The sequence below is a fragment of the Trachemys scripta genome, chromosome 20, assembly GCF_013100865.1.
Source record: "Trachemys scripta elegans isolate TJP31775 chromosome 20, CAS_Tse_1.0, whole genome shotgun sequence".
NCBI classification, from domain to species: domain Eukaryota; kingdom Metazoa; phylum Chordata; order Testudines; family Emydidae; genus Trachemys; species Trachemys scripta.
The window spans coordinates 18,430,055-18,452,521 of record NC_048317.1 but is presented as its reverse complement, the minus strand read 5'-3'; the positions used below and the strand labels follow the sequence as shown (position 1 = coordinate 18,452,521).

The window sequence follows — 22,467 nt, the reverse complement described above, 5'->3', positions numbered from 1 at the left end:
AACTTTGTACAAATATGTTTTGCTCCACTGTGCTTAGCTGCTATGGCAATAAGTGCTTTACTACTAGATGTTTGCATTTATTATCAAAGGGCAAAGACAAAGATATTTGCACAGGACAGACAATGCACTCCAGTTGGAATTTTTTTTAAACTTACCTAAATCATTTAAAATATATGTTTAAAAATTTTGCTGAGTTTTTCACTTCTGCTTCTGAGAGGATCATTTCAATTTTAGAGGAGGAACAGGATTATACTAATGGGAAATTGTAAACTGCATGCAGGACAAGGATGTCCTGGCCTGACTTAGCAAAATGGATCCTCCAGGAGAGTCTTAAATAAATATAAGACTCTGCCCACTTGTGCGCAATCCTCTAATATTTTTTCTACATTCACCAATAAATGGGGAGGAGCGGTGTGAAGGGGACGTGAAGAGAAATGGGGTAGAAAAAAGTGATGTTCTCACCCAGACCAAAATGTAGAAATTCATAAATCTAGCCAAGCTGGATGCTTGTGATGAAATACGCACACATTTTTAAGATAGTGCAAACAGGACTATAAGAATGACATATGTAATGATGAACAGAATCAGGGGATGAGGACTCAGACATAAAGGCCAGAATGGACAATCACAATCATCTAGTCTGACCTCCTGCACAATTGCAGGCTACAGAACCTCTCCCAACACTCCTGCAATAGATCCATAACCTCTGGCTGAGTTACTGAAGTCCTCAAACAATGATTTAAAGACAGAAAATCCACCATTTATTCTAATTTAAACCAGCAAGTGACCCATGCCAATGCTGCAACAGAAGGTGAAAAAACTCCAGAGGAATATTTCTATAACAATGAATAGATGTTGGGGTAGAATTCAAAGGCAAGTGATACTGTATTTAACCTTCATTTATTTCCTTTGGTGCAGTAGAAAGTACAACTAAGGTCTACAACCCCGCAAAACCAGGTTGCCATGATATCGCACCGTGTTCACTGGCAGCAATCTTTTTTTTCAAACTACCAAAGAGTAGACTGTCTGGAATGACGAAATAGAAGATTAAAACACAATCTAACCTGTTAAGGGAAAAGGGAAAGAAATGAGGTTTCAGTAGGAAGCCAACTTCTGAAACACTGGCTTGAGCCAATAGCCAGTAACAGGTCAATAACAAGGAGCACTTTCCAAAAGACTGCGAAGGGGAAGAGCTTTGCATTTTGCTTAAAAAGGTGGGCATCAAATATGCTGGGTTTGAATAGTCCGACTGAAATGATTTAATGGCTGAAAACCAATTATTTTCAGAAACTTTCTGTAACAGAGCAAAACGGAGAGAAGAAAGGTGGTTCCATCCATTACAATAATGAAGTGAGGGTAATGGACAGTACAGAGGACAAACAATTGTGGAGACCCATAAAGTGACTGTTTAACAGTCATATGAAGAATCAGTATTGTGAAGAGGGTTTCAATTTTTTTTTTTCAGATTAAGTTTTACATTGTGATTTCTGGTAGATGAAGTTGAGACCGAATCACCACCTTGCCTGCTGAGAGGATTGATGGTAGCTGTATTCCATGAGCATAAATATTCTCTCTCAGGGCCAACTGCAATACCCTTATTCACATTGAGTAGTCCTACTGAAACCAATGGGATTATATGAGAGGTAATGTACGATTCAGTGTTCAGAGTACCAGCTTGAGGGCCAGATTATAAAATACTAGGGACCAGGACTCTCTTTTTAGTTGTGTCTTGTATTGCACTGAACATGTTATAATTATATTTAACAAGTAACTAATTCTCAATAAACCACTTTCACACTCATTCAACCTGGTTTTCATTTCTCAGCTGAGTGACAGGCTTTTACTAGAGAAATTTTGGTTTGGATGTGCTTGTCCTTTCTCCAGTTGGATTTAGCTAGGGAGGTGCTGATTTCCCAATGCCAAGGAATTCTACATGTAGCCAAAAAGCTGTGCCAGATTGGCAAAGTTTATCTTGCATTTACCCTTTGGGCTGCTTGCGAGGATATGGAGGATGGAGTTAAAGAGTATATTCATCCACACATCTTTGTTCACATGATCCACTACATTGTGCCCAAACTACTGTATTACTGGCCATTGCCAGGGAACAGGTTGAGACTTAACATCAGGGACAAGTCAAGTTCCCCTCCTCATTATTGGCAAAGAGTTTTAAAGATTAACCTGAACCAAAACTCTGGTTTTCAAGTTTGGGCCCATTTCTGTTAAAGGAGACCCTATGATATCAAGGTCAGTAACTGTGATACTCAAACTACCAATCATTCCATGTGGGAATCCCAAAGCACTTTCCAAACATGAATGTGTTAGGAAGTATTATTATCCTTGTTTTACAGAGGGATTTACACACAGGAAGTTAATGATAGTGTTAGGATACTGCAAGCTGCTCAGGGGAAAAACCCCAAATCAGCAACCAGTAACTAGTTGCTTGTTTCCCCCCTGATATCAGTGATCGAGAACAAGGGCACATTTAAAACTGATCAAAGGAAATATTTGTTTGCACAGTGCACAATTAGCTTGTAGAACTCACTACCACTAGATATCATCTATAAAAGAGCCCATTCTGTATTCAGTGCAAGGTTTGAGTGGAGTGCAGTAAACAAGGCCAGAGACCACACACTGAACAATGAAGTTAAGGAAAAAGACTGAATAAGAAACCATTCCCTGAGCATCAGCCAGTCTCGGCACAGAATGATGCAGGGGTCATGGAGAAAAATAAAATGTGATTATGTAATTAAAGATTGTATCACATGGATATGCATTGGGCAGGTGAATTAGGGTTGCAAGGGCAACAGTAATTCTGGCATTTCCTAATTTCTGAGTGCTTGATTTTGCTTCACATTCTTTCAACACAGTTTTTGGGTAAGCAATCCATAATTACACTGATGGCTATAAGTGTTAGTAAAAAATACTAGTAAAGCAAACGCTGGTTTACTAAGTATACCTCTCAACCTTCAAACCTGCCAGTGTGTGACACAATCATTCAAAAGGTGTTACTAATGACCAAAATGTGGAACACCTGTGTTGTGTTACATGTAGTACCAGGACTCACCACTTGGACAAAATCCAGCCAGACTGCTGTGATGATGTGGTGAGAAAAACCTTTTTGCTTTAAGTTCACTTAGATATTTTTTACCTTTTATTTCTTTGTAACCAATTCTGACTTTTATGCCTCATTACTTGTAATCACTTAAAACCTACCTTTCTGTAATTAATAAACTTATTTTATTTTTTATCTAAACCAGTGTGTGTTTGGATTGAAGTGTCTGGAACCTCCATTTAAGATAACAGGGTTTGTGCATATCATTTTCTATAATGAAATGACGGACTATGAGCTTGTACTAAACAGAAGGCAAGAACTGGGCAGGACAAGTCTGGGACTGGGAATTTGCTGGTGTCACTGCAATATAATTCAGGAGTGGCTGGCTACAAGCACTCATAATTCAGCTGGGAGTGATTTTGCATGCTGGAGGCTGTGTGTATACAGACTAGGAGTGGTGTTCTCATAGTGAAGCACTGTAAAAGGCAACCCAATTGGAGAGTTGAGGGGACAGAGCTGTTTAACAGTCCAGCTTGTACCCTGGGAAATGTCATAACTACTGCTAATTGGAGCTGAATTATTTGTACTCCCCAAAGGATTGAACTTCTGCTGTACCACAAAACCTGATATGACCCAGTGTGCCTGGGGCAGCCCTCACTGGAAATGCCAAAGTCAGGGCAGGCTGCAAAAGGGAGAGCAGATACCCACCAGTCTTGTGAGTAACACTGAAGTTAAACTCCCCAACCAGTCACACTGGTTATCAAGAAGCAAAAAAAAAAAAAAGGAATCACATAGTCCCCTTATTGCATTCCAGTTCTCTGGCTCCCAGTCAGCATCTAGATCCACTACAGTGAGAAGTTATTTTAAAACTCTGTTCACTATACAAAATGTTCTTCTGACCCCAAAGGGCCCACATTGCCAGGTCAGTATTAAGTTGGATCTTACTGAAAATATCACACTGCCAGCCAATCCTTTAGCATCTAAAATGAAAGGTTTATTATAAAGAAAAAAGAAAGAACAAGAAGAGTTGTTAAATGTTAAAGCAGTCACATACAAAGATTCAAAGTCCATGTATCAGGTTCTTAGCAGTATTGGTGTCTGCTGGCTTGAAAGTCCCTCTGAAGTACATCCACAGCTTGTTCAGAGCTTCAGTTTGTAGCAAAGTTCCTCCAGAGGTAAGAAGCAGGAATGAAGACAAAATGGAGATGATGCAGCTGCCCTTCAGTCCTTTTGCCATGTGGCTGGTACTTCCTTTGTTCCAAACACAAACTCATAGCACATGGCATTGAAAGGCCTTAGGGTTCTCTCCATAGGCATGCTCTTGCATGCCTTGCTAAGGCTACGTCTTCACTACGGGGGGTGGGGGGGTCGATTTAAGAAATGCAAATTCAACTACGCGGATAGCGTAGCTGAATTCAACGTATCCGAGCTGACTTACCCTGCTGTGAAGACAGTGGCAAATCGACCTCCGCAGCTCCACCGTCGACGGCGCTTACTCCTACCTGCACTGGTGGAGTACAAGCGTCTATTCGGGGATCGATTGTCGCGTCCCAACGAGACGCGATAATTCGATCCCCGAGAGATCGATTTCTACCGCCGATTCAGGCGGGTAGTGAAGACGTAGCCTAAGTCATAAGGTGTAGTCCCTGGCCCTTTCAATCGGTTCATTCTACAGTTGATGTCCCTTAATGGGCCATCAAGCAGGCTTAGTGCTGATGCCATTTTGTCAGGGGGTGTCAGCCAGAAACACAGCACAAGTTTGGAAATACAGATATACCCTACAGATCTATAATTCCTAATACAAACGTAATACAAACATATACACTAGATTATCATACTTTGCAAATCATAACATTTTCAGATACCTATATCTTACATAGCATATCTGGTCAGATTCCTTGCAATTTTACCAATATTGGTATCAACACTCTTATAAAGTGATCCACATATTCCATACAGTGTCATACCTGATACCATACTAATGTGGAGAATTAGAAGAATTCTTCCATTAACTCCGCCTCAAAGAATTCTTGCACAACAGAGATAACACCACACACAATTACCACGTCCTCACATACAGTCATAAAAAATAAATCATCTTACTGGACACCCCACAATGGATGAAACCACACTCTTAATAATTACATTGATTGTCTCAGGAAAAAATGGACTGTGAAATCCTTAACATCACATCAGTACAATCTCTTCACCACTGAAAGGGCAGCAATACAGCCCGTGAAATCCAACCACCAAATAGTGATTAAATCAATAGACAAAGGGGGTGCCACTGTAGTCCTCAACCGTGATGACTACGTTACCGAAGCCAATTGACAACTCTCCGACATCACCTACTATAAAGAATTCAAAGCAGACCCCATATCACAATTTACCAAGGAATGTAAGGATATTATCCAATCCTTCTCCAAATAACTCCAAGAGAAACTCTACAATCTCATCTCCCATGAACCTACCCCAGGGACCTTTTTGCTTCCAAAATACATGAACAAGGGAACCCAGGCAGACCCATCAGATCTGGCCATGGCACTCTTACTGAAGGAATATCAGTACTCATAGAAAGCATCCTCAAACCACTCACCACACAAAGAGCCAGCTTCCTCCAGGAGACTACTCACTTCCTCCAGAAACACTGCAACATTAACAACCTCCCTCAGAACACTATCCTTGCCTACCTATACACCAACATCCCTCACAATGATGGCATCATTGCCTGCCTCCAATATTTACAAGATAATGAACAATACTCAGATATCCACCCCAAACACATTGCCAAACTCTTCCATTTCATCCCCTCACCCATAACAATTTTACATTCAACAAGAAACATGCTATTCAAACCATGGGAACAGCCAGGGGTACTAGGATGGCTCTCCAATATGCCAATCTCTTCATGGGCCACCTTGAAGAAGAATTTCTGGACAAATGCACCACAAAGCCAATGATATACCTGATCTACATTGATGATATTTTCATCCTCTGGACAGAGGACCTTCATAGATATCCACCACAACTTCAATAACTACCACTCATCCATTGAGCTCTCTCTAGAACACTCTCACACTAGTGTCAATTTCCTGGACAGCATGATTAGCTTCAACAATGGAACCCTACAGACAACTATATAAATGAAACCCACGGATTGCCACACCTACCTTACAGATCCAGTAACCAACCAAAACACACCAAGAAATCTGTTATCTACACCAGGCACTCAGATACTACAGAATATGCTCTCAGGAGAAAGTCTGGGATATACACCTTAACACACACTTAAAGCCACCTTCACCAAACAAGGACACTCCACCAGAGAAGTAGATTGTATCATGGAATGAGCCACTCAAATACCCTGATAGAACCTGCTTCACTACAAAAATAAAACCTCCTCCGACCACAAACTGCTAATCCTACCACCCCACACTGGAACCCATATGGGGTATCATCAAACAATTACAACCCATTCTCACTGGGAACCACATCTGAAAGAAATCTTTCCTGAACCCCCTCTTCCGGCCTTCAAACAATCCCCCAACCCCTCCAAGCTCATCATCAGAAGCAAGCTCCCCACAGACCAGGACAGCAACTCATAGCAACACTAGACCCTACCAAGACAACAGATGCAAAACCTGTAGCCATACCTTCACTGCTACAATGAGCAACACTCCCCACAACACACCTTTCAAGATCCACGGGTCCTACGTATGCCTATCACATGTGGTGTACCTCATCCAGTGCATTAATTGCCACAACAACAACTATGTGGGTGAAATGAGACAATCACTATGCTATCAAATGAACTCACATGATAAGACGATGATAAAAGACAAAAACACCATATCACCTGTGGGTGAACACTTTTCACAAAGCAATTACTCTATGTCTGACCTCTCAGACCGCATCCTCAATGGAAACTGCACCCCACGTTCAAATGGTGACTCTGGGAGCTTAAATTCATAGCTGTGCTAGACACTAAAAATAAATGATTGAATACAGACACTGGATTTGTGGCTTATTACAACTATCTATAGTTCACTAACCCCTCCCCATCCTGACTGAAGAGGTGTTAACAGACCACTTCACCTTGACGGGCTGTGACGGGATCCCCAGGGTGCAACCTGGACTGTGGGATCGCTGAGTCCTCTGAACCCACCAACCTGGGTTGCCTCTCACACTGTGATGCTGATGTCAAGCTACAAACCTCTGATAGGCACTGCACTTATACAGACATCCACAGACAGGGACACACCCAACTGAGTTACATGAATGATTTCCCAGTCACGCATGAAGCATCAATACAGAGGTTCCAACCAATTCCCCCCAGCTCCGCAGTCTTGCACCCCAAAACTGTACTGTCTTGCATTGGTCAGAAGCCTGGCCAGTATAAGGTCATTACCTAGTTTGCCACTCCGACAAAAGGGTAGTGGGCGTGCAACAGCACTTGTTAACCAGAGCTGAGATTTCCCAAGCACTTCAACCAAAACACACTGGTAAAATATAAAACAAATTTATTAACTACAGAAAGATACATTTTAAGTGATTATAAGTGGTAGGCATAAAGGTCAGAGATAGTTGAAATGAAAAGTAAACACACATTCTAAATCCTAAAATTTAGTCTAAGCAACAGTTGAATCAAACAATGTCTCACCCTGACAGATAGTACAAGCAGGTAACAGTTCCTCAATACACAGTCTGGGACTACCTTCCACCCTGCAACCAAACTTCCCCAGTTCAAAGTCTTTGTCCTCCAGACATTCTTCTATGGTGTTGAGTTAGAGGGATGGGGAGAGAGAAAGAGAGGGGCTAAGTGATTATATCACTTCCATTCTTTTATACTTTCTTCCTCCTTGCTGTGACGAGGGGATCAGGAAGTCCCCACTGGTCAAGCAGTCTCCACTGCATACGTGCCTTCTCTTGTTGTACTTAAAGTACTGCACAGGATCTTTTCAGGGGGAATAAGGCAAAACGCCACATTTATTAGTAATACATGTATTCCTTAACACTGTATCATATACATATATTACACTTACACTCACACACACACACACACACACACACACACTCCGTCTTGTTGTTACCAATTAGTTGCTCCCCTTAACTTCACTGGCCAGGTGAGTTAGATGGGGGAGGGGTGGAGCCGGGCTTCTGCCGATTCGGATCGATGCTCCTATGTTGACAAGACGAGACCCGGGGTCCTCTGCAAGACACCTCACTTTTATAAAAAGCAACAGAGGGTCCTGTGGCACCTGTTGCTTTTTACAGATTCAGACTAACATGGCTACCCCTCTGATACTCACTTTTATAGCAGCTTTCCTCTTATGCAAATCTATACCAGATTCAAACTCTGTGTCTGTGTCCATTGGTCCTTTGTGCTGCTTTCTTTTGAGTGTTGTCCCAATGCTGCAAAGAGGGTGTTTCCAAAAGAAGGTGCTTGCTTCTAACCCCCGAGGCCGTCGGTATGTTTGCTTGTCTTTAATGAGCCCACTTGATACATTTTATTGTCCTTGAGTCTGGCTCCCAGCCCCTCTCCAACAGTTGAGGCTGTCTGGAGGTGCTGCCTTCCATGCCTTGCTCATCCACACTTCATTCATTCAACAGGGCAATTGATTAAGAGTGGGGGGGGAGAGCTCTTGTTCTACTGCTAGCAAAAAGAAATTTTTCTTCTATCTTATTCTATCTTTAGGGGCTATAATATTATACCAAGGGCAATGCAAAGTTTCTAAATGAGGCTTTGATACAAAGTCCCATGAAAACAGAGGTCACACGTGGGTAGACCCACCACAAGGTTATATAAAGAGGCACAATGTAAAGTCATATGAAAATTATCAGAGATTTATCTACACTCTAAGGAGTCTCTGAGATAGTGGATTCTTTTCTTGATGGGTGCTGATGAGCCATTAATGCTGTCTGGCTACCGATGGCTACTCCTTTGTTGTAAAGGAGTCAACAGTGTAACTGAAAGGCTGGTTGTGGGTGTTGACAACATATTTCAGAAACACACACAAATACTTCATAACTTCATGTACAATGATGGTACATACAATCCAACAGGGTATTAATGTTCAACAGATCAAGACTTTTAAAATGATACCTCACAAGGTATACTTTGTACAAAAAATCTCATAATCATATCACAGTGGTCAATATGGGGGTTCCAGAGTGCTACTTTGAGGTACAGTGTGTCACACTAGTCCTGAGAAATAGGTATTATCTACTTATGTTAAACAATCTGTTCCACCTCGTATTTAGCTGTGACACTCATTTCCTAGACCGGAAGAAGAGCTCTGCGTAAGAATAGAATAGACTATCAGGGTTGGAAGGGTCCGCAGGAGGTCATCTAGTCCAACCCCCTGCTCAAAGCAGGATCAATCCCCAACTAAATCATCCCAGCCAGGACTTTGTCGAGCCTGACCTTAAAAACCTCTAAGGAAGAAGATTCCATCACCTCCCTAGGTAACCCATTCCAATATTTCATCATCCTCCTAGTGAAAAAGATTTTCCTAATATCCAACCTAAACCTCCCACACTGCAACTTGAGACCATTACTCCTTGTTCTGTCATCTGCTACCACTCAGAACAGTCTAGATCCATCCTCTTTCTGCAGACTAAACAATCCCAGTTCCGTCAGCCTCTCCTCATAAGTCATGTGCTCCAGCCCCCTAATCATTTTTGTTGCCCTCCGCTGGACTCTTTCCAATTTTTCCACATCCTTCTTGTAGTGTGGGGCCCAAAACTGGACACCCTATTCTAGAAGAGGCCTCACCAATGTCAAATACAGGGGAATGATCACGTCCCTTGATCTGCAGGCAATGCCCCTACTTATACAGCCCAAAATGCCGTTAGCCTTCTTGGCAATAAGGGCACACTGTTGACTCATATCCAGCTTCTCGTCCACTGTAACCCCTAGGTCCTTTTCTGCAGAACTGCTGCCTAGCCATTTGGTCCCTAGTCTGTAGCAGTGCATGGGATTCTTCTGTCCTAAGTGCAGGACTCTGCACTTGTTCTTGTTGAACCTCATCAGATTTATTTTGGCCCAATCCTCTAATTTGTCTAGGTCCCTCTGTATCCTATCCCTACCCTCCAGCGTATCTATAACTCCTCCCAGTTTAGTGTCATCTGCAAACTTGTTGAGGGTGCAGTCCACGCCATCCTCCAGATTAATGAAGATATTGAACAAAACCTGCTCCAGGACCAACCCTTGGGGCACTCCGCTTTTTACCGAATGCCAAGCTTGAAAGCTTGTCTCTCAACAATATAGTAGAGCCTCATAGTTCCAAACACCAGAGTTACAAACCTACCAGTCAAGCACACACCTCATTTTGAACCGGAAGTAAACAATCAGGCAGCAGCGGAGAAAAAAAAGCAAATACAGTACAGTACTATGTTAAATGTAAACTACTAAAAAAAAATAAAGGGAAAGCAGCATTTTTCTTCTGCATAGTAAAGTTTAAAATCTGTATTAAGTCAATGTTCAGCTGTAAACTTTTGAAAGAACCATAATGTTTTGTTCAGAGTTACAAAAATTTCAGTTACGAACAACGCCCATTCCCAAGGTGTTTGTAACTCTGAGCTTCTACTGTAGAAGTTGGTCCAATAAATTATCTCATTCACCTTGTCTCTCTAAAACCATAAGCGACAAACTATGTTTAATTGTTTTAAAGGCCGTGTTTTCATTGTGTGAATTATATCATTAAAAAAAACATCTAGTCCAGTCCCCTGCACTCAAGGCAGGACTAAGTATTATCTAGACCGTCCTTGACAGGTGTTTGTCCAACCTGCTCTTAAAAATCGCTAAGGATGGAGATTCCACAACCTCCCTAGGCAATTTATTCCAGTGCTTAACCTCCCTGACAGTTAGGAAGCTTTTTCTAATGTCCAAACTAAACCTCCCTAGCTGCAATTTAAGCCCATTGCTTCTTGTCCTATCCTCAGAGATTAAGAACAACAATTTTTCTCCCTCCTCCTTGTAACAACCTTTTATATACTTGAAAACTGTTATGTCCCCTCTCAGTCTTCTTTTCTCCAGACTAAACAAACCCAATTTTTTTCAATCTTCCCTCACAGGTCATATTTTCTAGACCTTTAATCATTTTTGTCACTCTTCTCTAGACTTTCTCCAATTTGTCCACATCTTTCCTGAAATGTGGCGCCCAGAACTGGACACAATTCTCCAGTTGAGGCCTAATCAGTGTGGAGTAGAGCAGAAGAATTACTTCTCGTGTCTTGCTTTCAATACTCCTGCTAATACATCCCAGAACGATATTTGCTTTTTTTGCAACAGCGTTACACTGTTGACTCATATTTAGCTTGTGATCCACTATGACCCCCAGATCCCTTTCTGCAGTACTCCTTCCTACACAGTCATTTCCCATTTTGTAGGTGTACAACTGATTGTTCCTTCCTAAGTGGAGTATTTTGTATTTGTCCTTATTGAATTTCATCCTATTTACTTCAGTCCATTTCTCCAGTTTGTCCAGATAATTTTGAATGATAATCCTATCCGCCAAAGCACTTGCAACCCCTCCCAGCTTGGTATTGTCCACAAACTTTATAAGTGTACTCTCTATGCCATTATCTAAATCATTTATCAAGATATTGAACAGAACTGGATCCAGAACCGATCCCTGCAGGACCCCATTCGTTATGCCCTTCCAGCATGACTGTGAACCACTGATAACTACTCTCTGGGAACGATTTTCCAACCAGTTATGCACCCACACTTATAGTAACTCCATCTAGGTTGTATTTCCCTAGTTTGTTTATGAGAGGGTCATGCAAAACAGTATCCAAAGCCTTACTAAAGTCAAGACACACTACTTCTACCGCTTCCCCCCCATCCACAAGGCTTGTTACCCTGTCAAAGAAAGCTATCAGGTTGGTTTGACACGATTCCAGAAGAGAAGAATGAGGGGGGATCTGATAGCAGCCTTCAACTACCTGAAGAGGGGTTCCAAAGAGGATGGAGCTCGGCTATTCTCAGTGGTGGCAGATGACAGAACAAGGAGCAATGGTCTCAAGTTGCAGTGGGGGAGGTCTAGGTTGGATATTAGGAAACACTATTTCACTAGGAGGGTGGTAAAGCACTGGAATGTGTTACCTAGGGAAGTGGTGGAGTCTCCTTCCTTGGAGGTTTTTAAGGCCCAGCTTGACAAAGCCCTGGCTCGGATGATTTAGTTGGGAATTGGTCCTGCTTTGAGCAGGGGGTTGGACTAGATGACCTCCTAAGGTCCCTTCCAACCCTGATATTCTATGATTCTATGATTTGTTCTTGACAAATCCATACTGACTGTTATTTATCACCTTATTATCTTCTAGGTGTTTGCAAATTGATTGCTTATTTATTTGCTCCATTATCTTTCCGGGCACAGAAGTTAAACTGACTCGTCTGTAATTCCCCAGGTTGTCCTTATTTCCCTTTTTATAAAGTCTGTTTTCATAAAGACCCCTGCCACCCAGCAACTGCAGATTCCTAGAACAGATCTGTAGTATTTGAGCCACAAGAACATTACTACCTCTTTTGCGGATCAGCCTCTAGAGGAGAGGTTCCCAAACTTTTTTTATTGCGTACCCCTTTGAGATCTACCAGCTCCCCATGTACCCCTTTCCACATCCAGCTGCCTGCGTACCTTTACCCTTCTCATCACTGACAATTTGTGTGTTCTTAACACTACCTGTCTTTAACCATTTGTCCATATTTCACTCTTACCCTCAGATGGATAGCTGCTAGGCAATTGAATCCGTGCTTTACGGTGATTGGAGACAATGGCTCTGTACCTCAGCATCTCTGTGATCTTATTGGTACAGCTTGAAGTAAATTAACTATCCTATTTATATAACAAATTCCCATGGAGTTTTAAAGTTTCATCTGAGTAGCTTATTATGAAAATACAATAAAATTAATAAATAAAATCCACCATTACACAATTTCTCCCACTTATCCCCAGAGATGTCTCACATACTCCCAGGGGTACACGTACCACCATTTGGGAATCCCTGCCCTAGAGGGAGTCTTGACATATACAGAGAGTAATTCACACACCTATTTGCTAGGCAGAATATCTGCAGTTCTATCCCTGAATCTGGAAAGGAAGTGTAATCTAGTGGTTAGCACTAGGATAACAAAAACACATAGGTGTGGCACATTTAGTCTGACAGGCAGTGCAGATCAGCAGCTAAAAATAGTTTCAGAGTAACAGCCGTGTTAGTCTGTATCCGCAAAAAGAAGAACAGGAGTACTTGTGGCACCTTAGAGACTAACAAATTTATTAGAGCATAAGCTTTCGTGGACTACAGCCCACTTCTTCGGATGCTAAGGTGCCACAAGTACTCCTGTTCTTTTTGCAGCTAAAAATAGGGTCTATCGTATTAGACACCTATTCCTAGAGTTCTATTCCCAACTGCAACCTCTCTGGTGATTTGTAAAATGGGGTGGCTACCACTTGACTACCTTCTAGGATTAAGGCATGAGGTCTTGGTCTATAATCTGGGCTATGAAGTGCACAGAAATATAAACAGCAGTCTGTAAAGTTCCCAACTCAGTGCACCTTCCCTTAAGATGTGTTGATACTTTCACTCAATAGAAGAGGCAACCTGAATAGTCTTAAAAAGTTGAACATTCTGAAAAACTAGTATCTCTAGAGACTTGCAACTATGTTATATAGTCAAGTCAAAGGGAGTGTACTGAATACAATAAAAACACAGTGAATATTGTAATGTGAAATTTAAAAAAGCCTGACAAGTATTAAGGCTATCAAGTATGTTCCCTAATTTCTAACAAAGCCCTCCTGAATGCCACACTTCATGAAAATTAAATAAATACGCTACACTTCTATGGTGCCTTCCATCCATGGTTCTCAAAGTGTTTTACAAACAGGCATCACAACACTTCTGAGATATGTTTTGCTTACTGAGCAGAGAAAATTATTTAGAAAGTTTAATCATATGCAGAACTTTTTTGGATGATAATCAAAAGCTGAAACTATACCAATGCATTCAGGAGCAATATGAAAAATAAATGGGAAATTTATCATTTAATTTCCTCCTCCTCCTCTAAACTTTCTTATATTCTGCTCATTTCACCTGTAATTAGCTTCCAAACCTAACTAATACGCCAACTTCTCTCCCCTTCCTTCACATCCCTCCTAACATTCACTATGGCTTGAGAGTACAATTTTTTTTTTTAAGTAAAATATCAGCGTACCTGTATGACCTTATTACTGCAACCATTGTTCTACCTAGTTTCCCTTCTCTCCCTCTGCTGCCCCCACCCTTTTTTTTTATTAGAGAGACAGTGTGTGAGGTAATATCTTTTACACTGCTCTACAGCCAAAATGCTTCTGAAATAAATGTAGTCAAAATGTACTAATTCTGGGTCACTGAGAACGAAAATGATGCTTAAAATTGTTGATTGGCTCTAGTTTTCAAGATATGCTATTGGGTCAGTATATACGACCCTTGACTTGGGAATGGCGGAGGATAAGTGAGTTATAAAGGGAAGGGATTTCAATTTAAACCAGAAATGACTAAAATACATCTTTGACTGGATCTATGAATAAATCTATGACTGGGTTTGGACAGTACTTGCTTTTTAGGCAAAACAATGAATAATGCAATCTGAAGCTGACATTGCGTCATACATGATATGAATTGCATCATGTTATTCCTAGAAGTCATGGATGATGCAATCATAACGAAGCTTACATCACTCTGCTGAACAAATTGCCCTATATCAGCTCTAGAAATCATACAGTGTCGTTCTCGCTTATTTGTCAGTGTTTGATTTTGCAAAGGGACACATTTCTGTTTAGCCAAAGTGAGCAGAGATGCCTCGTACTTGTGTGAACAGTGCAGATAACTTCTGCTATGTTTGTGGTGAAGTGACTTTTGCATCACAAAAGCGTAGTATAACCACTATGGTTAAGAAAGCCTATCACCTTTATTTTGGCTGCAAAATTGGAGATCAGGACAAGAGGTGGGCCCCAAACATATATGCTGTCAAGTATCAGGGGGTAGCCGTGTTAGTCTGTATCTACAAAAACAACAAGGAGTCTGGTGGCACCTTAAAGACTAACAGATTTATTTGGGCATAAGCTTTCGTGAGTAAAAACCTCACTTCTTCGGATGCATCCGAAGAAGTGAGGTTTTTACTCACGAAAGCTTATGCCCAAACATATGCTGCAACACTTGTGCAACAAATCTTCACCAGTGGTTGAACAGGAAAAGGAAATCTATGCCTTTTGCAGTGCCAATGATTTGGAGAGAGCCAACAGATCATGCCAGCAATTGTTACTTCTGCATGGTGCCTCCAGTTGGGAAAGGTATGTCAAACAAGAAAAAGTGGACTGTGCATTATCCAAACATTCCATCAGCTATACGCCCAGTACCCCACGGAGAAGGACTGCCGGTTCCTGATGCACCAGAATCATTTTCACTTGAGTCAGACGAGGAAGAGGAAGAGGATGAAACTTCTGGTCCTGAACCATCAATGTCACAGGACCCACATTTTCTCCCATCCTCCTCCTCTGAACCACACCTCATAACACAAGGTGAACTGAATGACCTGGTCAGGGATTTGGAACGACCCAAGAGTAAGGCAGAGCTGTTGGGCTCCAGACTACAGCAGTGGAATCTCCTGGCAGGTGATGTTAGGGTTTCCATGTTCCGTGATCATCAAAAGGATCTTGTCCCATTCTTCTTCATGGAAGGTGATCTTGTAGCCTGCAACAACCTCGATGGTGTGATGGTAGCCCTCAACATCGTTCACGATCCAGATGAGTGGAGACTGTTCATTGATTCATCGAAGACGAGTCTTAAAGCTGTTTTACTGCATAATGGCAATGTTTTGCCATCAATTCCAGTTGGTCATGCAGTCCATATGAAGGAAACCTATGACAACATGAAACAACTTTTGAGGTACATAAACTATGACCAACATCAGTGGCAGCTTTGTGACGATTTGGAAGGTTGTTGCTCTCTTGCTTGGTCTGCAGACTGGATACACAAAGTACTGCTGTTTTCTCTGCGAATGGGATAGTTGTGCAAGAGATTCCCACTACATCAAGAAAGATTGGCCACTCTGACAGTCATTGGAGCCTGGGAGGAAAAGTGTTCAGCATCCAGCACTTGTTGAATCAAGGAAGATTTTGTTACCACCCTTACACATCAAGCTGGGTCTAATGAAGAACTTTGTCAAGGCCATTGACAAAACACAAGCAGCTTTCAAGTACCTCCGTGGAAAATTTCCAAGGTTAAGTGAAGCTAAGATAAAGGAAGGGGTCTTTGTTGGTCCTCAGATTCGTGAACTTCTTCGAGATGAAGCATTTGACCATGCACTGCGTGGCAAGGAAAAGACAGCATGGAAAGCCTTCCAGTTAGCGGCAATAAATTTTCTCGGAAACAACAAGGCAGACAACTAGAGGTTGTTGGTGGAAAACCTCCTCAAGGCATACAAAAGCCTTGGTTGCAACATGTCACTAAAGATACATTTTTTGCACTCTCATCTAGATTTTTTTCCACCAAACTGCGGAGCAGTGAGCGACGAGCACGGCAAGCGATTTCACCAGGACATTGCAACAATGGAGAAACGCTATCAGGGCAAATAGAGCCCATCAATGCTTGCAGACTATTGCTGGACAGTGACAAGAGATGCTCCATTTAATGAATACAAGAGACAAGCCAAGAAGCGCCAAGTAGACGCTGAATAGGACTAAACTATGTACATAATAGTTTTTTGCCTTTTGTTTCAGAATAAATTTTATGTATATAACCCTTTTGCTGATTTTTAAAGTGTTACATAAACAGGACAGGTGAAATATTATCATGTAAAACAACCATAAACACATGAAAAGACCTAGGTTTACAATTTATGATTAAAACTCTATCTACACAATATACATAAAAAGAACAGGAGTACTTGTGGCACCTTAGAGACTAACAAATTTATTAGAGCATAAGCTTTCGTGGACTACAGCCCACTTCTTTGGATGCATACAGGGGGCCTGTGACCTGAGCCCTGCCACTAAGGGATGTAGTCCTTAGGTTTCGGACCTGGCCAGTGAGACTCAGGCTTCAGCTTTGGCCCAGTGCAATGGGGCACAGTCTTCAGCTCCAGACGGTGAGGCTTGGTCTTGGGCTTTGACTTCTGACCCCAGAAAGTCTAACACCAGCCCTGGCGACCCCACTGCATGATCAGGGTCTCACCCTGTAAGCTCCCATGGGCATGGCTCACACCTTCACTTGTTCCTGTGTCATGCCTAGCTTGGGTGCTCAGCTACCAGTACAGTAAGCAAACCTCAGCATCAGGCAGGAGTGGCGCTCGCCACCTCGGCAATAGACAGCACGCCTCCTCCACACATCCCGATTGTTTCACTGCATGTCATGACATGCCAGAGCAAACTACGGCCTGTGGGCTGGATTTGGGCTGCCAGCCATTTTACTCCTGCCTGTGATTTCCTGCTGGGGAGCGGGGTCTGGGGTTTGCCCCGCTCTGTCATTCCAGCGGGGGAGCAGGGTTGGGAGCCAGAAGCAGCGACATGGCCCTCCGGCTCCTATACGTAGGGACAGCCAGGGGACTCCACTCTGCACGCTGCTCCCACCTCAAGCGCTGCCCCGAAGCTCCCATTGGCCGGGAACCATGGCCAATGGGAGTTGCAGGGACCGTGCCTGCGGAAGGGGTAGCGTGCAGAGCTGCCTGGCCACACCTCTGTGTAGGAGTTGGAGAAGGGACATGCTGCTGCTTCCGGGAGCCACTTGTGGTAACCCCAACACACTGCCCCAGTCCTGATCCCCCTTCCGCCCTCCAAACCCATCTGTCCCAGCCCAGAGCCCCCTCCTATACCCCAAACACCTCATCCCCAGCCAGTGCCCTCACCCCCGCCCAGAGCCCCCTCCCTCATTTCTGGCCCCACCCCAGAGCCTGCACTCCAAACCGAGCCCTCACCAACTCCAGCACTCAGACCGCAAGTCTGTGAGCATTCATGGCCCGCCATACAATTTCTATTGCGCCAGACGCTCGGTCCTAGGCAGGCTGACGAGCCGTCACTGAGCAGCTCCTGGGTGACACCTCGTGGGCCGGACTGGTACCTGGAGGGGCACCGACAAAGGGGAGGCGGGCGGGCCTCAGGCCGAGGTGCCGCTTTCGCCTGGTTTATGGCACTAACCCAGGTGCCCCGCGCTCCTCACAGCTCGCCCCGGCTCCACAGGCTGATCCGGCCTGACCCCCTCAGGCGACCGGCCCAGCTCCCCGCTCGAGCTGAGACCGAAGAAAGAACCAAACCGAGCCGGGCCGCTCCCAACCCCACCCTAGCGTCACTTCCGGTTGAGCGGGGTTCTGCTTCCGGGTTACGCTGCCCTGGCTGGGCTCCGAGCTGAGTGTTCCTTGTACCGACCGCCACGGCCGCTGCCATGTCCCCCACGGGACGCATTGCCGGGGTCGGCTCCGGAGCTGCCGCCTCACGGTAAGAGGCTGCTCCGCTGGCCTCTGCAGGCTCCATCTCGCGAGACCCAGGGACCCCCACCATAGCAGCCCCCCCCCGACGAGAGATACTCACGCGTGTCCTGCCCCCCTTCTGCGTGGATATGCCTAGCCCCTGCCCGGGACCTGCAGGCGGGAACGGAGCGGTCCCCCCGTCACTGTGCCCCCCACGGCGCTGCTGCTACTTCACCCCGCCAGGCCTCCGCTGTGGGTCGGGGCCGGAGCGCCCGGAGATGGATCTCCTGTGGGGCCGCGGCTGGGTGGGAGTGTATGGCAGCTGAGCTTAGGAAACAGTGGGCTTGGGGTCACTGTAGTGACTAAGGGCTGGCTGGGGGAGGGGGGATAGCCCCTGAGCGAGCCGTACAAATTGTGAAGGTTTTTTTCGTGTACAGCCTCAGTGAAACGGTCAGTGCCTATAAATGTACCAATTTCCCTGCTGAGTCCTTCCATCCAACTCCAATAGCCTCTAAACATGGACTTACTTTCTGTACCTGTGGCTAGCTCTGTTTCTGCAGCATGAAAGCCTATAGAGCATTAACCATATTGTGATGTATTGTCTGGATTCTAAATACAGAGTTCCAGATTGTTAAGAAAGCATGTGCTTGTGGACAATTAAATGAAAACCTCTTCTCTATATGCAGCTACAGTAAAAAGAAAGCAGCAAAGAGTCCTGTGGCACCTTATAGACTAACAGACGTATAGGAGGATGCATCCGAAGAGTGGGGATTCACCCACGAAAGCACATGCTCCTATACGTCTGTTAGTCTATAAGGTGCCACAGGACTCTTTGCTTTTACAGATCCAGACTAACACGGCTACCCCTTTGATAGTAAAAAGAAACAAGATGTTAGGGCGCATAAGAATGGGATGGAGAATTAAAGACAAAATGTAATACCATTATATAAATCAGTGTTACACCCTTAGCTGGACACTATGTGCTGTATCGGTCACGCCATCTCAGAAAGAATGTTGTAGAATTAGAGGGGTTTTAATTCACTTTTCTCTTATGGTGACTTCTGTCTGTAGCTGTACAGGAATCCTAATTTTCACTATCTGGGAAAAGTTTGCTGTTCTGCTGACATTATGTAGCCGTGGCCTTTCCTTTCCTTAAAATCATGTCATTGTGAATACCGTTGTGCCCTTTTGTGATGTGATTTTGATTGCGTACAGTATATTTCACAAATTTTTAATTAGACCTTAATGCTTCTTATCACTTAAGATTTTAGGAGTGAGCACTCATTTATGGCTTAGATGGTTTAAACTTTATGTGAAATTGGACTTTGAAATGGTCACTGGCCTATCAGCCTAGAATTGTGTGTTTTGCATTTTGTGGTACTGACTGTAGCAAGTCCTAGATATTGGCTGACCATAATTCTCAGTCCTGATTCATTTACCATCTGTAAACATTTTTAACCTTTAATGTCTAGTTGTAGGGTAACTTTTGAATTGGGCTGTATATAAAAAAGTATCCGTATTTTGCAGAGTGTGTGGTAATAGGATTTGTGGAAGAATCTCCATGATAAGCTAGCATACTGTTTCTTAGTTTCATGTGCCACAGGCTGAGCTTATTGGTGTAAATAGTGGGCCCCACAAACAGCTGATGACTGTCCTGGATTTATGGTGAGCTTGATCTTGGTCAGGATCCAAAGACACACAGGAAGGCTGGGTAAAGCAGATTGGAATGTTTTTGTTTGATGGACAAATCTAATCATTAAGATAAAGTGGTCCCAAAATGTTGTTCTCCTTGGGTATTGAGGTGTGCTAGAAATGTATATGACATTGATGTCAACGGTATATTGGCAAGTCAAAATTGCCCCTGAATTAATATTTGGAAAAATTCAACCTGATACCAGTAGATTTTTTTTTTCATGCTTTGCAGTGCTAGGCTAGTGCAGGAGAATTTGAATGTGAAATTGACTAAAAACTACTTTCATTGTCCTACCTGCGAGAAATGGAAAAAGTAAATGACATTAAAGGTGTAAAGCTAATTAGATTTTTAACATTTTCAGTTTTAATCTTTGTAAACTTGTAAAAATGATACTTAAGATGACTGCCTCTTTAATATGCCAAATCAGGGTGTAAGGTTACAATATTAGGAAGTCAGAGATACATGAGGTGGTGTGAAATAGTGTCAAGCTTTGCTATAACAGATCTTTATGGTGGGGAGAGACTGCTTAAGGGAACTCTCGTTTCCTAAGCCCATAAACTCTAGAATTACTGGCAGAGACTCCTAATTTTTATTTAGTACCACTGTGGGCAGTGCACGTCTGAGACAAATGACAATGTTCCTGCCCAAGGACTAACAGTCTGAAGCCCTGATCCCACTAGCTAATCCGTACAGACTCCTGTGTCCATGTGGATGAGGTCAGTGGGGCTCTAAATGAGCATAAAGATCTATCACTAGATATCAGCTTGCAGTATCACGACCCAGGTTACTACATAATGTGATGATGCATTATAGTGATCAATAAGGAGGTGGGGTGAAAAAGAGGACAAAGATTACAGCAATATCTACTTTGGCTAGTAATACATTCATGTACCTTGTGGGTTTGTAACTTGGATACTTCCACTATAAGAGCAAGAGTAAGGTTTTATATATCTCACAGAAGGGATTTGTTTTAAGGAGAGTCTTGAGAAAGAAGATGAGGCATGGTGAGCTGGGTGTGAACAGCAGCAAGGAAAAAGGCCACGAGGTGACACTGGGAAATGCAGCTAGGGAGGTGGCTCATTGTGTGCTTTGAGAGGTAAAATCAGTTCAGTGGGAAGTGCTGAATTGTGAAGGGCTTTGAAGGTAAAGGTCAGGTCAGGAGCTCAAATTTAAAAGAGATAAAGGTGTGGGGAAGCCAAAGCTAGATATACTAGATGTGATCAGAGCATCAGGCAAGGTACCCTTTTTTCCCTCTCTTTTAACAGTAGCATTTTGAGGGTTTGGAGAGTCTAGAGCAGTGGTTCGCAAACTGGGGTTTGCGAAATGTTACAGGGGGTTCTTGGGGTGGGGGGGAAATTCCCTAATAGTGGACAGAGCTGTCCCTAGGGATCCCGGGCAGCACAGGGCCAGCAGCCCGGAGCCCCTGGACTTCCAGGAGCTAAGCAGATCTGTCAACTGAGGAGATTTAAACTTCAAGACTCCTTATAAGAAATGGAAAGGGAGGTGGATATTTTTTGCTGTTTTTAAAATGAAATAGGCAGCTAATATTGTTTTTAAAATTATTATGAACAAGTTTAAGCTTTGTTGTAATGTGCGTTGTTTGCCTGAAGACCTGAATGCTTGTGTAGGAGGAACTCTTTGAGTTGGTTTCTTAAATACCTTTATGCTGTTTCACATCTGATACTCCTTGATGAAACACAGGAGCCTTGTCTTATAAAAGGCTTATTCAAAGTGACACAAGCTACGAAAGTGAGATCTTGGAAGAGTGTTGCCATTTTCATAATGTAATAAAAATACTATAATGATTAATAATGGTGTGTAATAAGCATGTTATAAAAACAAATTTTATATTCCCAAGATTACTGCTTTTATAATTTATACTCAGGTAAAGGAGAAAATCCCTGGAAATACTCATTTTTAGGAGGGGGATTGCGAGACTTGACATTTTAGTGAAAGGGGTGTGTTGGGTTGGATCACAGAACCCCCCTTGGGAGCTGCCACCCGATGTGCCAAGACTACTTCTACCCCTGCTTTCCCTGCCAGCTCGGGACCCCAGCACCCAGTCTTTAGATTAGATTATGGAGATATCCCATCTCCTAGAACTGGAAGGGACCTTGAAAGGTCATCGAGTCCAGCCCCCTGCCTTCACTAGCAGGACCAAGTACTGATTTTGCCCCAGATTCCCAAGTGGCCCCCTCAAGGATTGAACTCACAACCCTGGGTTTAGCAGGCCAATGCTCAAACCACTGAGCTATCCCTCCCCCCTTGCTGAGCCAGACATGC

The 22,467-nt window shown here is 43.3% G+C and overlaps 1 protein-coding gene across 3 annotated transcripts in view; it reads left to right on the top strand.

The window, feature by feature from the left end:
• Positions 1 to 18,389: 18,389 nt before the first annotated feature.
• Positions 18,390 to 22,467, top strand: part of EYA3 (EYA transcriptional coactivator and phosphatase 3) — a 133,264-nt gene continuing 129,186 nt past the window's right edge. For all 3 annotated transcript variants that reach the window (XM_034753752.1, XM_034753753.1, XM_034753751.1), the window contains exon 1: positions 18,390 to 18,519. The gene's annotated coding sequence lies outside the window, so the exon portion shown is untranslated. The remainder of the gene's footprint in view (positions 18,520 to 22,467) is intronic.